This window comes from Hipposideros armiger, unplaced genomic scaffold (genome assembly GCF_001890085.2).
Source record: "Hipposideros armiger isolate ML-2016 unplaced genomic scaffold, ASM189008v1 scaffold_13, whole genome shotgun sequence".
Taxonomy (NCBI): Eukaryota; Metazoa; Chordata; class Mammalia; order Chiroptera; family Hipposideridae; genus Hipposideros; species Hipposideros armiger.
Window position 1 is genome coordinate 1,360,314 of NW_017731363.1, and position 14,735 is coordinate 1,375,048.

At 43.7% G+C, this 14,735-nt stretch overlaps 1 protein-coding gene across 5 annotated transcripts in view; it reads left to right on the plus strand.

Moving 5' to 3' along the window:
* Window positions 1-7,519: 7,519 nt before the first annotated feature.
* The window catches only part of CA5B (carbonic anhydrase 5B), a 59,446-nt gene continuing 52,230 nt past the window's right edge, over window positions 7,520-14,735 (plus strand). For 3 of the 5 annotated variants that reach the window (XR_002126653.1, XM_019666325.1, XM_019666370.1), the window contains exons 1-2: window positions 7,781-7,868; window positions 14,296-14,489. The gene's annotated coding sequence lies outside the window, so the exon portion shown is untranslated. Of the gene's footprint in view, window positions 7,663-7,780; window positions 7,869-14,127; window positions 14,200-14,295; window positions 14,490-14,735 lie in introns of those variants that run through there. The other 2 variants (XM_019666338.1, XM_019666332.1) reach the window with 2 other exon arrangements.

The window sequence follows — 14,735 nt, forward strand, 5'->3', positions numbered from 1 at the left end:
CGACTGATCTGTCTCGCCCGGGAAGAGCGCAATGATGGTGCCAACTTGGGCCAGTGAAGCAACGTCCTCCACAACTAGACTGAAGAACAAAAGGACAGAACTTGTCTGTTCCCCTTCCCCCAATTCCTCAGTGCTATTCCCATCCCCCAAATTCCCCAATTAAAAAAAAAAGAAAACGATAGAAAAAAGAGCAATAGAAGTTCTGTACAAAAAATAGAGAAGCAAACATCCATAATGCCACCAGCACAGGTGACAAATGTTAATATATTGTAGTAGTTGAAACACACCTTCCTCAGCCTTGGATCTTCTTGTGTGTTCCTGTGGGATGTTGCTGTTGTTCCGTATCATTGTAGCAGCACTATCAGAACAGAGTGATATAATGGGAATAACATGGACTCTGTCTTCTTCCTCACCCCAATGGGAATACTACTTCTCCACAGGATCTAGTGAGACACTTTAAATTTGATGTGCCCTGAGATAAAAGTCTCCTTTTATTTCTAGTTTACTGAAAATTCATTTTTTCAGTAATTGATGTTGAATGTTATCAATGGCCTTTTCAGCATCTCTTAATATTCTAGAGTTTTACCATTTGGTGTAGTAAATTAAATTTCTTGACATTGATCCCTTCAATAAACTCAGTTTGATGATTTTGAACACTTCTGGACTTAATTGCTGCTTTTTTTCCTTAGGTTTTTAAACCTATTTTCACAGAAGAATATCATGTCGGTTCCTTTTCAATGCTGATTCTTGAAGCTTACTTTTTTTCCTGCTCTCATATTACCATCTTGAAAATGGTATAGAAAGGTTTCTAACATTGTCTGTGTTTACAAATACTTAAAAATGAGTAAGAAATAAAAAAATTAAGAGTTGAAGAATCTGGACCATACATATTTTGGGAGAAGAGTTCTTTCGAAACTTTCATTTCTTATACTGTCATTTATTACAGGTTTCATATTTCTTTCTGAGTCCAGTTTGGCTATTCACAATTTCCAAGAAAATCATTCACTTCATTAAGGTTTTCCAATATTCTCATGGACTTTATACAGTATTTCCCATAAAAAAACAACATTCATTGATTATATTCCCTTTATATTTTCTAATATGTGTATTTTTTCTCATTTCCCATTATCTTGCCAGAGGTTTATCTATTTCTGTTGTTTAATCGAAGTACAAGATCTTGGATTTAATTTTCATTTCTTTTCTTTCTGCTTTGTGATTCATCAATCCTATCTACATTTATTAAGTCCTTATCCTGTTGTCATTATAGCAGTTTTCTTGTTCTTTTTATAACTCTTGAGCTGGCTAATAGGCTTATTTATTTTTAATCTTTCTCAGTTAATAATGAAAATATCTGGCTATGAATTTTCCGTGCACTACTTTTCTGGCACATGACATAAGAAGTATAAATGCACGGTAATCTCATTCTTCTTTTCTAAATAGTCTATAATTACACTTTTAATTTTTCTATATTCCAGCATTTGCCTAGAAAAGTATTTGATAATCGCAAAAGAAACAGCAGCCCAAAATGGAATAATTAAAAATATCAACTTTCGGGCCGGTCGAGTGGCGCGATGGTTAAGAACTGGCTTGGGACGCCAGAGGGCCCCGGTTCGGATCCCACATATGAGGGCCAGTGACACTGCCCTCCACAGCTAAGATGCTGAACAACAGCTCAACCTGGAGCTGGGCTGCCGTGAGTCGCCGGCGACGGCGTAGGCTGCAGCCCCTGTGGCAGTGGGTTGCCATGGGCTACCGTGTGTAGCCAGCAGCCAGCGTGAGCGGCCAGCAGCCGCAGTGAGCGGCCAGCAGCCGCAGTGAGCAGCCGTCCAGAAGCCGGCGACTGATCTGCCTCACCCGGGAAGAGCGCAATGATGGTGCCAGCTTGGGCCAGTGAAGCAACGTCCTCCACAACTAGACTGAAGAACAAAAAACGACAGCAACTTGTCTGTTCCTCTTCCCGCAATTCCTCAGCGCTGTTCCCATCCCCCAATTCCCCAATAAAAATCTAAAAAAAAAAATCAACTTTCATAGGTCCTGTCAGGTGAATAGAAAGAGAAAAAAGTATAACTATAAAGACACTGACTTAAACTATGAAGACTCTTACAAGGTATGGATCACTTCAAACATGCTAAAAATGATTTCATGAAGAGTTTGATAGCCCAATAAAATAGCTGGAACACAGAACTAGATACTCATATGTTCTTGCCTCTTAACAAACTCTTCACTTTCTTACGCTTTTCAAAATCTTGCACAAACTTAGTCTTTATTTTCATGCACAATTTTAAGTATTAAACCTCCAGAGAATATCAAACTTGCTTCATACAATGCTCATTTCAGCAATTCCATATACAGGAGCTTAATAACTTATTAGTAGCAGACGTAATGCCAAATAAAGCAGTTTCAATCGCTCTGAATATGTTAGTATTGACTTCCATTGTTCAGAGTTTAGGGAACGTAAATAAAAGGTTGAGATTACTGTTGCCATTAGCAATGCACAAGGCAGGAAGTCTCCTGACACAGGAAGAAGAAATTGATTTCTCCATGTTTTTTCATACTACACAACACTATTGAAAAGCAGTTTCTCGGCACATAAGTATTGATCTACTGCTCTGCAGGTAAATAAAATATGAGATCACATGAAAAGAAAACATGTGAGTCATTCTTTTTAGTCATCCTTTTAAAGTTCATCAGAGCTGTAGAAGCATGTGGGGATATGTACACTCCATTTATCTTCAACAAAACAAGAAGTAGGGAGAATCAATGTTGCTTTTAAGTTTTAACCCTGCTTATTGTCACAAACAGGGCATTTCATAAAACCTAAAACTAATAAACTGTGTGACCACTTCAAATGTAACTTTACTCTGTACATTTTTAATGGATTTGGGGAAATGTATCTAGCTGCAACACATTAAAAGAAATCAAACCTTTAATAGCTGAACATGTAAATTTTTATAAGATAAAAACCTTGCACTTTTTAAACTAATGGCTCCACTCGATCATTTTCTAGAATAAAAGCTGTAGAATTTTTAATAAATCTGATACTTCATCATTTAAGCTGAAATGAAATTGACATACTATAAAATAAACAATATCAGGATGTTTATAGCTATTAGTCTAATATTTTCAGTATAATGAGGAGGTAAAAATTATTTTACTCTGTTTAAATTGTCAGTAATTAGATGCATGGGAAGATAAAGTATATTTGTCTATTGTAAATACTACTATACTTTAAATCAGTGGTTCTCAATGCAGGGTGTGGGAGGTGTCCTCCAGAAGACATTTTGGCAATGTCTGGAGACATTTTCTGTTGTCACAAATGGGGGGGTTGGGGAGGTGCGGCTACTGGGTAGAGGCCAGGGATGCTGCTGAACCTCCCATAAACTTTAGAAACATCATTTAAGCCTTTATCTGGTACCCTTTTTCTCCTTGCATTTGGGTAAATAACTCACAAAAGGCAGAACAGGAGACAAAAGGGAACCGGTGTGTGTGTGTGTGTAAAATCGAGTGTACAATGAGATTTTAACATCATTTGTTCCATATTCTGAAATTATTAAAATAAACTAATTTCTCTTTTTATTAAGATGGCTAATGAGAAAGAATAACTGCTGGAGCCAATCCAACAGCCCATGATTAATAAGTACAGGCACATCTAAACCTCACTGTCATTGAATGACCTTTCCGCCTTCCATTGTCCTTCTTCTCTTTGGCATGTACATTGAAATCATTTCCACATTAAAATCTTAATTAGCATCCCAGTGCCTATGTCAGAGAATCCAAACTCTTTTGACCTGTAAGATCTGAAGCTAATTTGGGCTTGTCACATGTATCTACATGAATGCCGTCTTCCCATCCTCCTTCTGAGCCATTCTGCCAGCTAGTCCCTGCAAGTGGGCCATGCCTTCCCTACCTCTGTTCTTTGTGTGTGTTTGTTTTCACACTATTTACTTAACTTCAACACTGTGAGCTTTCCTTTTTTTACCTTTAAACATCTTAGCCATTGCTACAAGTCTATCTCAATTATCATCTTTTGAGAAAACTTTCTTTTGTTTTGTTATAGATTTGTATTTGTCTTAGACTTGTACAATCTACATTTTTATTCTCTCCTTCTCCTGCATTCCCATAGCATTTTGTTCCCATTTGTACATGCATCTATTGCTAACACTTTTGTATCCTACAAATGTTAAGTTCCAGGAGGGCAGGGACTATATTGATTCAATTCTGCATTTCTTATGGCTGGTGAATATCTGATAATTTAATAAAGTTGAATTGACTTATATAATTTATAAACTGGCATTCTAAGAATCTTGAGGCTGTGGAAATGATGCATCACGAGGTACACTGCAATGTGTTTTTTTTTACATTCCTAGCCAGAGAAAAAACAACTTCCAGTTTCTTTGATAAACAAGGATTCCCAGGCTTTGAAATATTTTTGTCTCCACTCCCATATCTTATGCCCTTTTTGAGACAAGAAAATAATTTTGAAGCTACAATATTCAGAAGGCTCATCAAATTTTGTAGGTTAATTAAAAGCCATAACCATTGTGAACTTTGTCTATTTTTTTCACAGGGTAGCATTTTTCCGGTTCAGAGAAAGTTAATCACTACTCTTTGGTAATAAAGATTAATTGAGACAAACTGAGTGAGTGTAACTTGCCAACTTAATATTCCTAAGGTAGGAATTAAAAGGAGTTTCTTAAACAGAATGCATGTGTGCTTGTCTGCGTGTCTCGTCTTGTGCATGAAGACCAATACATTAAAATGAGTCCCATGTAGTAAAAGCAAAATTTCAATGATATTTCTTCCTAGATGTTTAACTCTTTCCAATGTTCCTTGGTTGTTACATGAAGAGTTTTTTCACAGTTTGGGCAAGTCATGATTTTTTTCTAGGCTAAAATTATTGCAGCCATGCTCTATGGAGTAGCATTTTCCATCCTTAATCTTCTGTTTGGCTGCCAGTCAGTGTCACCCAGTGACGTTTAGCCTTGCATATAGGTACTTCCTTTGCCAACCCCTATGAAGAGCTGGAGGGGCCTGTTGTGCCATGTATCTTTTAGGTTAGATGCTCTCGTTTACATACAGAATCGTAAACTAACCTCCCTCTGGTTGCTATACAAAGCATATGAATTACTCAATATATCGAAGTTTCTGCCCTTAAGTTTTGGCCAGCAACAATGACCTTGATCTTTCTGTTGTCTGAAAATCATCAAACTTTATAGTAAGAAATGTTGTTTTTGAGGACTGCCTAAAAGTCATGCATGGGAGACCTCTATTACTACAAATCAGAGAAGCCAGATAAGCTGTTGCAGCCACTCATCCGTCCTGCACCCATGACAGACATTGTTACTCTATTGCAGAACTTTTTCCTTCTGTTTGTGGACTCAGCCGCAAAACTTCCAAACGCAGTTAGTCAGATGGCATGTTTGTTGAAAGTTACTCGCCATCATTGAAAATGGTGATCTATTGTAAATGCTGCCCTGAATAAAGCCATACAATTGAGGGCAAGGGGCCTAAGAACAAATAAATTTGGGTGGTTCATAGAATTGATTTAATGCACTGTGCTTTGTGTTTGTGGCAACAGTTTACATTGAAGGTATCTATATGAAACTCCTCATGACACTTGGTTTCTTACCTAGTTCGCAGCATCAGCATGATGAGGAATCAAGATTCCCCTTGGGACTAAAAGTCAAGAAAAACAGTGCTTCTCAAAAGCAAACAAATGACGGACCAAGAGAGCATTATGCTAAGTGAAATAAGTCAGACAGAGAAAGAAAAATACCATATGATCTCACTTATATGTGAAATCTAAAAAACAAAGTAACAAAAACAAAACAAAAACTCAGATACAGAGATCAGATTGGTGTTTGCCAGAGATGGGGGAGGAGGAGGAGGCAAGGAGTGAAATGGGTGAAAGGGGTCAAAAGGTACAAACTTCTAGTTATAAAATAGATAAGTCATGGGGATGTCATATACAGCATGGTGATTATAGTTAGTAACTGCATTGCATATTTGAAAGTTGCTAAGAGAGTACATCTTATAAGTTCTTATCACAAGAAAAAAATCTCTTTGTGTACAGATGTATGTAGAGACTTACTGTGGTGATCATTTTAACAAATATACAAATATTGAATCATTATGCTGTACACCTGAAATTAATGTCAATTATACCTCAATTAAAAAAAAAAGACCAGCACTTACCAAATCCATTTTCACATATTAACCAACCCAAGCCACATCTTTGACTTTCTCATCAATTCTAGTCCCATCCAAACCCAAGTGGGGGAATGTCAGGCTGTAAGCTCCTTGGGGTTTGTCTTACTCGTCACTGAAACATAGTACTCCATAAATATGACTTAAATTTATAACTGAATGGCTAGTGGAAAGTGTCCTTCCCCCAGGAGTGCCGTGGAAAGATTTCTGGACAGAAGAAGGAAGGGAGGAAGGGAGGAAGGGAGGAAAGAGAGAGAGAGAAAAGAAAGCTGGCAATAAGCTCTTCGGTTTGTTCTTGTGGACCCAGAATTGAAAGTGGAGGGAGTAAAGATGATTCATCTCGGAGCAGGGGGCTGTAGGCTGAGTCTAAGTGTGGTGGTGTCTCCACAGACCCTACACAACTGTAGGGCACTAAGGGTCCTAGGAAGTCACCTGAAAGACACATCAGGAAGTAGAGGAGCGTGCTTCCTCCATGCAGCTGCCTAGCACTTAAGGTCGGCTGAGGGACTGGTAGGAACACAGTTCCAGTAGGTCCCCACTTGTTTTCCATTCGGATTCTCCTCATTGTGTGTGAAGCTGGGAGAAGTATGAAAAAAGTCGATTTTTAGACTAGGACCCGCAGACTTGTTCCTTTATATAAATGCCGCTGACGTGTAGCTCTGAGACCCGGGTGGTCTTGTCTAGAAACTCATGGGCCCGCGCCTGCTCCTCCGCGGCTTCCCAGGACCAGGCTCCGTCAGCGGAGAAAGAGCAAGAGGCGTGGAGCCAGCCACAGTAAAACCAAAAGTGAAAGGCCTGGGAACCCAGAGAGCGCCCGAGCCGAAACAGGAGGATGCGCATGCCCGGAGTGAACGTGGCCAATGGGGCAGAACGTCGGAATTGGCAAGGACAGAGGGAAATAATGTGACCCGGGCCTGAGGGGCGGGGCGTGGAACCGTGGGAAGTAGCGTCGGGGGATGGCCTCCTCGGGAGGGGCGTGCCCCCGGCATAGCCCATGGCCTTGACCAGAAAAAGTGGGACTTAGTCGGCTCGTGGCAGCTTCTAAGGGCTTGACAAAGTTGGTCGGGATTGCGAGAGGGTTTAGCTCAGGCAGAAGCATTACCAGAGGTAAAAGCAGGGACATGGGCACAAAGACAGATGTGGAGTCAGCGGAATGCGTGTGGCCCAGGGGCATAATAGGGATGGGAAATAATTCAGATCAGGTGTCTCATGGACACCAATGGAGAAGCGGGACCACGGAGTAGCGCACCAGACGCAAATGACGTAACAGAAGACGCAGGGCTGTAGGCGGAGCGCAAGGACGTACCATGAACGTGGGGGCGCGGCCCGTGCGTGGGGCGTTACAAAGATGTTTCAGCGAGAAAGCGGGTTGGGCTCAAGCGGAGGGAAAGCGGGAAACCAACTTAGCGCGCAGACGTGTCACTGAGGCTGGAGGCCCGGAACGGGGCAGTGAAGGTACCGGTGGGGAGCATAGCCGGGGTGGGGCTTAAAGTATTGTGCGGGACGTGTCTGGCGGACGGGGACGTGACGTGATGAGCGAGTTACGTAGCCTAGCGTGAGGGGCGTAGCGAGGTGAAAGGGGGAGTAGCCAAGATGGCCGCGCGCATGAGCCTCTCATCCGGGTAGCGAATGGAGGGGTTCCAGTTCAGGGAAACCTTCGGGTAAGGTCCCGCGGCGATGTGGCGCGTGGGCAGCAGCGGGGCGTAGCTTACCAGAGAGGACAGGGACTCTCCCACACACACGGCCACGCGGTGCGATGGGCCCCGGAGCCGGGACAGCTGTTGGCCCCACGAGGGCGGCCAAGTCCGGGCGGGACTTTTCTGAAGAATGGTGGGGAGGGGCTAGGGAATCGCCCCTTCTCTACTCTAACCCTGTACCTCCACCCTGAGGGCCACCGGACAGCTGCACTCCCTTAGGGCTCTCTCCATTTAAAGGTAGAACAGCTGACCCAGAGCATTTGGGAGCTGAGAGGGTTCCAGAAACCGAGGCGCAGCAAGCTGGGACTCCCTCAGACCTGCACTGATCATCTTTCCCCTCACCATGTCAGGGGCTATAAACAGATTCTCAGCTAGCCCCCCCCCCCGGGGCAAGAGGTTGGCTGTGTAGCTGTGCCATGTGGACAACTAGCCTCTCTCATCCTCAATTCTTTCTTCTATGCTTTTTCTTTTGTGCCTCGCCCGGAGTTGGAGGGGAAGAACCTACGAAATATAAACGTTGTGGGTGGCAATGATTCTTTGTGTCATGAGTCAAAAGCTGCCCTGAGGCTTCTGGAATCTCGTTGTTATTATCAGGGTAATTCTTCCTCGTTTATTTCTACTGAGAAATATGGGGAGGTAACGAAGATGTGTGTACCTTAATTTGGGTAGGATTTATTCTCTGTCACACAGGGAAAACCGCATTGCTTTCTGCTTTGCCTTCTTCCTTACAATCTGCTTCAGGTCTTGCTGGAATATGGAGAGAAGTCATAAATATCTGGTGAGAGAAGCTAGCTGCCCTGCACCCTACCAAAAAGCTGCCTCTGCACAGCCCTCAGAAAGATCACTGTTCTCAGCCTGCATTGGCTTCCACAGTGAACCAAAGTTCACCCTACCATCCCTCCCTCCTTCCGGGCCCTGGTAAAGAGCTGCACTGGTCTGGAATATTTTGGAAATGAAAACCTTTCAGCTCTCTAGGGCTGTCCTTCTTCACTCAGAAATTGTAAACTCAGTATCAGCACTGAAATTAACCTAAAGGACAAGGGCAACGAGGGGCACCGTTCCGGCGCCTGTACACAACTGCCAGGCAAAAGGGCTACCACCACTCATAGTTGGAACACCATAAAGTTAAGTGAACTTTAGCTGGAGATGAATATTGGGGAAATCTGATGGAAGGGAGATAATGCATTTCATATCATTGGCTGCTCTGGGGGTGTTAGTTGCAGCACACAAACCAGGTTAAGAAATATATTTTGAAACCTTTGGCAACCTCAGATTACGAACATGCACTCTCAGAAAAGAAGTGGGTGAGAGGAGGAAGCTGAGCTTTCCCAGTCAAGACATGGAAACACAACTTCTGATTTAAATCCAGAGAGTTGCAATATTCTAGCTTCCTTTCTATATCAGGAGGGAAGAAAATTGAAGGGTTAATCTAATAAGAAGGAATGAATTTTTTTCAATCTACTTGTACCCTTTAGTAGATACTTTATTTTTTTGGTGTCTGTCATACACACATACACGCACATGGCAAAGTTCAAGAGCTGAAGCGTTTAATAAACACAATTTATGAATGATTTCAAAAGGCTGTTAGAATCGTTTCTTTTTTTTACACATTTTCAAGTCTGAAAACAGAAAAGGAGTGTGTAAGTAAAACCCAAGGACACACATAAATAATCAGTGATAGCAAAAGGCACATAGCACAGTAAGCTTACCTTCCCTGGGACACAGCCAGCCTGTGGTCACAACTTTATGCACAGACTTAAGGACAGATTGTTAATGAAACCCAGTCATGTACGCTAGGAGTTCATTGTTGTGTGCTATGTTTGAGGATTAACATTATTTGTGATTTCACACAAGCTTTGGTTTTATGAGATGTGGGTAAGTTAAATAACCACCACTCAATAAATTAATACTTTTAATTTAAGAACTGTGATTGTCTTTAGGCAGTATTGCTGACCTGCCACAGGATATACCTGTTCTCTAAAGTATCTCCCATTTTCTGTCCTTGTGTATAATGTTCTTAAAGTAGAGCTGAATAGTGTTTGTGTTTGTCAAGGTGAGCATTATTTTATACATTTGAAATCCTATTACTTTGAGTATGTGCTTTTGACAAAGAGAAATATTTTTGTTCTAAAATTGTATCCAGTGAATTTTTTCTTCATACACAATGATTAATAACAATATAAAACTTTTATAATTTGAATCACTATTAATTATCCTTTTTTACCTATCCACTTTTCCTATCCACAACAAAAAATAACTTATTGAGGGAATACATTCTATGTGTATACATTCCAGAAATCGCCTGGAGTCTATTTTATAATGCCAATGTATTTTTAATGCTAAAATTTGCAATTTATAGTCTAGGTACAAATTCATAAACATTTTTATGATAAGCATCTTTCTTCCTGAAGCATACTACCAGACATAAATAACGTCATGGATTGTTACAGGAATTGTAGCCTGGCATTAGCTAAATTGAGTTTCCGTGTATTTGGATTTTCCTGGAACCCTCCTCGCCCTTGAACTTCCATGCTCCATTGCCTCCTCGAGTGCCTTCGCCTCTTCTCCATCTCTGGGCCTCCTAATCACTCCATTTTGTCGGTCGGCCTCTATACACCTGTTACTCCTGGCGGAGGGCTTTTCCTCTCTCGAGCCTCATGACCTCTCCTGCACCAGGGCTGCATTGCCCACTCCCCGCTAGACCTTTCCTCTCACCTGTGGCTTCCACCTCAAATCCAATAAGGAATTAGACAAAGGTGCCATCTTTCTCTTCCCCACCTGCTCTTTGTGCCGGGTTGCGTTTCTCTGCTCAGGGATTCATTCTCACTGTGCCACCAGCATCATCCAGCTGGGAAATCACGAGGCCTTCCTCAGCTTCTTCCCCTTTGTCCCCTCCAGGTGAGTGCAAACTCCACGTTTTGTTTTGTGTTATCCAAAATGGCGATCTCTGGAATGCAAGGTACCTTGTCCATCTCGACTGCCACTGCCCAGGACGGTGCTTCATTTCCTCCACTTGGATGATTGGACTTCCGGTCCAGATTCCAGCTGCCCAAATCTGAGCACTGATTTCCCGCCCAAAACCTGCCCCACACACTGTTGTCCTCGTGTTAGTTCCTGGCACTCCGTTCTTCCAGTTGCTTAGGCCAGGCCAGGAATCTCCCAGCCATCCTCCACTCTCTTCTTGCACATCTTACGGGCTGTATTTCCAAGCTATAGCCAACACCCAACACTTCTCACCACCCCCGCTGCGACACCCTTAGTTCCAGCCCCTGGATTATCCCAAATGGACTCCCTGCTTCTTTCCTGCCTCCCATCCTAGTCGATTTCCAGCAGGGGACCCTGAATGCTCTTTGAAAACTATAGGTCAGGTGTTGTCCCTCCTCGGCTCCAAAAACTCCACTGTGTCCCCATGTCTCTTCAAGCAGTGGTTCCCAATCAGAGGTGATCCCCCTTCTCCAAAGGACGTGTCTGGAGACGTGTCTGGAGATGCTTTTGGTTGTCACTGTGGGAGGGAGGGCGCCCCTGGCATCTAGTGGCTAGAGCCCCGGGATGCTGCTAATCCTCCCATAGTGCCCAGGATGGCCCCTAAACCAAAGAGTTACCTGATCAGAAATGTCAACAATGCCAAGGGTGAGAAACCTGAGTTAGAGAAAGAACCTTTCCAGTGGCCTAAATCTACTTAACCTGGCATCCATTACCTCTCAGCCTCATCTCCCACTCCCCTCTTCCTTGTCCCCGCCACGCCTGCCATACTGGCCTCCATATTGTCCCTTTTACGTGCCACACACACTCTCACCTCAGGGGATGTGCACAGGCGGTTAATTCCCTCTGCCTGGAATACCCTTCCCCCTGATCGCCATATAACGAATTCCTTTACCTCCTTCAGTTCTTTGCTCAAATTTCACCTCAATAAGACCTCCCCTGAGCAATGTATTTAAACACCCGACACCCCCTCCCCCGTGGCACTCCCAGTTCATCGTCTGTTCTACTTTTCACTGAACAGATTTTGATTAAATTGTCTCTACAACTGAATTAGGTATTAAATTGTGGTTTGTTGTCTGTCTTCCCCTACTAGACTGTAAGTTCCACATGGGTAGAGACTTTGTGTTGTTTCCCAGTGAACCTAGAAATGTGTCTGGTGTTTCATAAATGCCCTGGGGGTCAGAGCCTGCCTGCGCCAGCTCAGCCTAGCCTCGGGCCTTTCCTGATGGCTCTGGAGCTGGATGCCAACGGGCCTCAGACCGTCACATGGCCCCTTGAGCAGGCCAGGAGCAAGCCTGCTCATCGGTAGGACTCCCTGAGTGGTCAGGCCTGCCGTTGGCCTTGTCTTATCACCACCTTCTCTTTGAAGGACAAAGCAGCACCTCCTTCCTGTTGAGTATACATTGCACTTGGCGTTGTGTTCCAGGAAATTACTAAGTCTCTTTTTTTATCTAGATTGTACGCAAGAAAGGACTCCTTTTCCACATGTTTCCCACCTCCCCCAACACCGAGAGTGATTACTGAGTAAACCCAAGGTTCTGCTTTTCCAACCTCTGTTGCCCTCTCTGGCCTTGGCTCCGAGGCACATCTGCCCCCGCACCCCCAAATGTCCTCATCAAGCTGACACGACCGCTGTCCATCTCTCTGCCTTTGTCCTCCTGTAAAAATTGTCTCCGATGACACATGGTTCCGATGTCAACAGCTCTTGAAACATGCAGCCTGTGCCTATGTTCTCATTAAATTAAGTCAGAGCTGTCATCACATCTTCTTTGATTAAGTATTTGTTTAATTATGCTAAGTGAAATAAAAAGCTCAGAGGAAAAACACACGTTTCCACTTACATGGAGTATGTAGAATAGGCAAATGCATAGAAACAGAAAGTGGAATCGAGGTTACTAGGGCTTGGGGGTCAGGAGGAATGGGAGTTATTGTTTAATGGGTAGACGATGTAGCGGATGATGAAAAAGTTTTGGGTATAGATAATGCCGATGGGTACACAGCATTGTGAATGTATTTAATGCCACTGAATGATATGCTTAAAACAAGTGAAAGTTATAAATATTTTGTATATTTTACCACAATAACAATGGTAACTAAAAAACAAATTATTTGTTTAAATAGCTTTTCCTTGTAGATCGCAAGCTTGTGGGAATGGGGAAACATGACTTCCATCTTTACCCAGCACAGTGCTTTGCATGAGGCAGTCGCTCATTATTGCTTCAAGTCAGCAATAGAAGTAAACGGAAAAGAACAGAATGAAGGCACATTTTTACATACCAGCTCCCTCCAAAGATGTATATATTACAAACACACCCATAAAACTACTCTGAACAAAAGTGATTTTAACTTGGTTGGAGACTTTCCAACACCGTTTGGCAGGGAAAACATGCCTTAGGTGTCACTGGCCTTGTGACCTCAGGTAGGGAGTCAGGCCTGCAGGTGAGGAGGCTCCGTGGGGTTCAGGAACTTCCTCCCGGTCCCCTTCATGTGATGATGGTCATCTCCAGTCCCTGAGGTCAGTGCCTTCATTGCAAAGTGACATGGACAACGGAGCACACGGCACTGGGCAGAAAGGCTGCCTCTTTGTGCCACCTCACTCACAATACTTGTCCAGGCACATGGCTTGTTAATAGCTAATTATAAAGAGTTCTGCCTGGAGCCCTCGTTTTTTTCTTTCAGGGTAGTAAGAGGAAGGAACTGCTTCTAGCTTTCACTGGACACACAGCAGGGCTAATTATCTTACCTTTTCCTCGGGTCTAGCCTTCTTCCCCCTAGCTCAGATCTAGTTCAGAACTTCACAGTTCCTGGTTCCTGAAATTCAGATCTGCATCTTGTCCGTCACCAAGGAAGCCTACGCAGGTCCTCAAGCAGCCATCACGTACCAGGCACTGTGTCCCTAAGAGACGTAGCTGTGACCAAGACAGATGCGGGCGTTATCACTGTGGGGCTTAGATGCTGGGGAGCTAGAGTCGTAAATTACATTCCTGACGAGGTATGTAATTAATCCAATGGCGATGAGCACTGTAACCAAGAAGAGGCCACTGGGTTCACCAGAAGAGGAAAGTGATGGTGGACGTGGTGACCATTAGAGGGTGGGTAGGAGTTCAGCAGGCCGAGAGTGGGCCAGGGAAGGAGGAACCTCTGCGTGATGGAGGGAGCGCAGGATGTGGGAGAGCTAACGCCCACGTGGCTGGTGTGCAGAGCGTGGACATGACGACAGCAGATGGGTCTGTTGTCCTAGGGTGACCAGTGAGTGTGAGGAACAAGAGTGGATAAACCACTGGCTCTGGTTTGGGCCTCCCCCTCCCCCACGGTGCGTACCCATCATCTGAATGTTGTCCTACTTAGAGGTTTCCACGTGATCGGCACTGCCTACAGTTAACAGCCTCTCCTCCTGTCCTGCCTCTAGGTTACTGGGACCCTGCCAGTCCTTTGGGAACTGATCAAGATTTCGAGCCAAAAAGGCGGTGATGAATAGCCTGAGGGTCATTCTTCAAGCCTCTCCGTGCACATGGCTGTGGAGAAGGTTCCAGATTCTGAGGTCCATGCCAATGAGGCCCTGCAGCCTCTACACCTGCACTTACAAAACCCGGACCCGAGCCCGTGAGTACACGGCCACCTTAAAGAGCAGGAGGCGTGTTTCATAAGAATGAGTGTGTTCAGGATGTAGGTAGGATGTCAGTGGCATTCCAGGGGGGATTATATGCCTTATGCTGTGAGAATTAACTACTTGTTTGTCTGTTTGTCCTCTACCATTAATGAGGATGTTCTTTGTCCCAGGTTCCTTGAGATATAATTGCAATGTAACGTTCTATAAGTCTAGGGTGTACAGAGTAACGACTTGATACG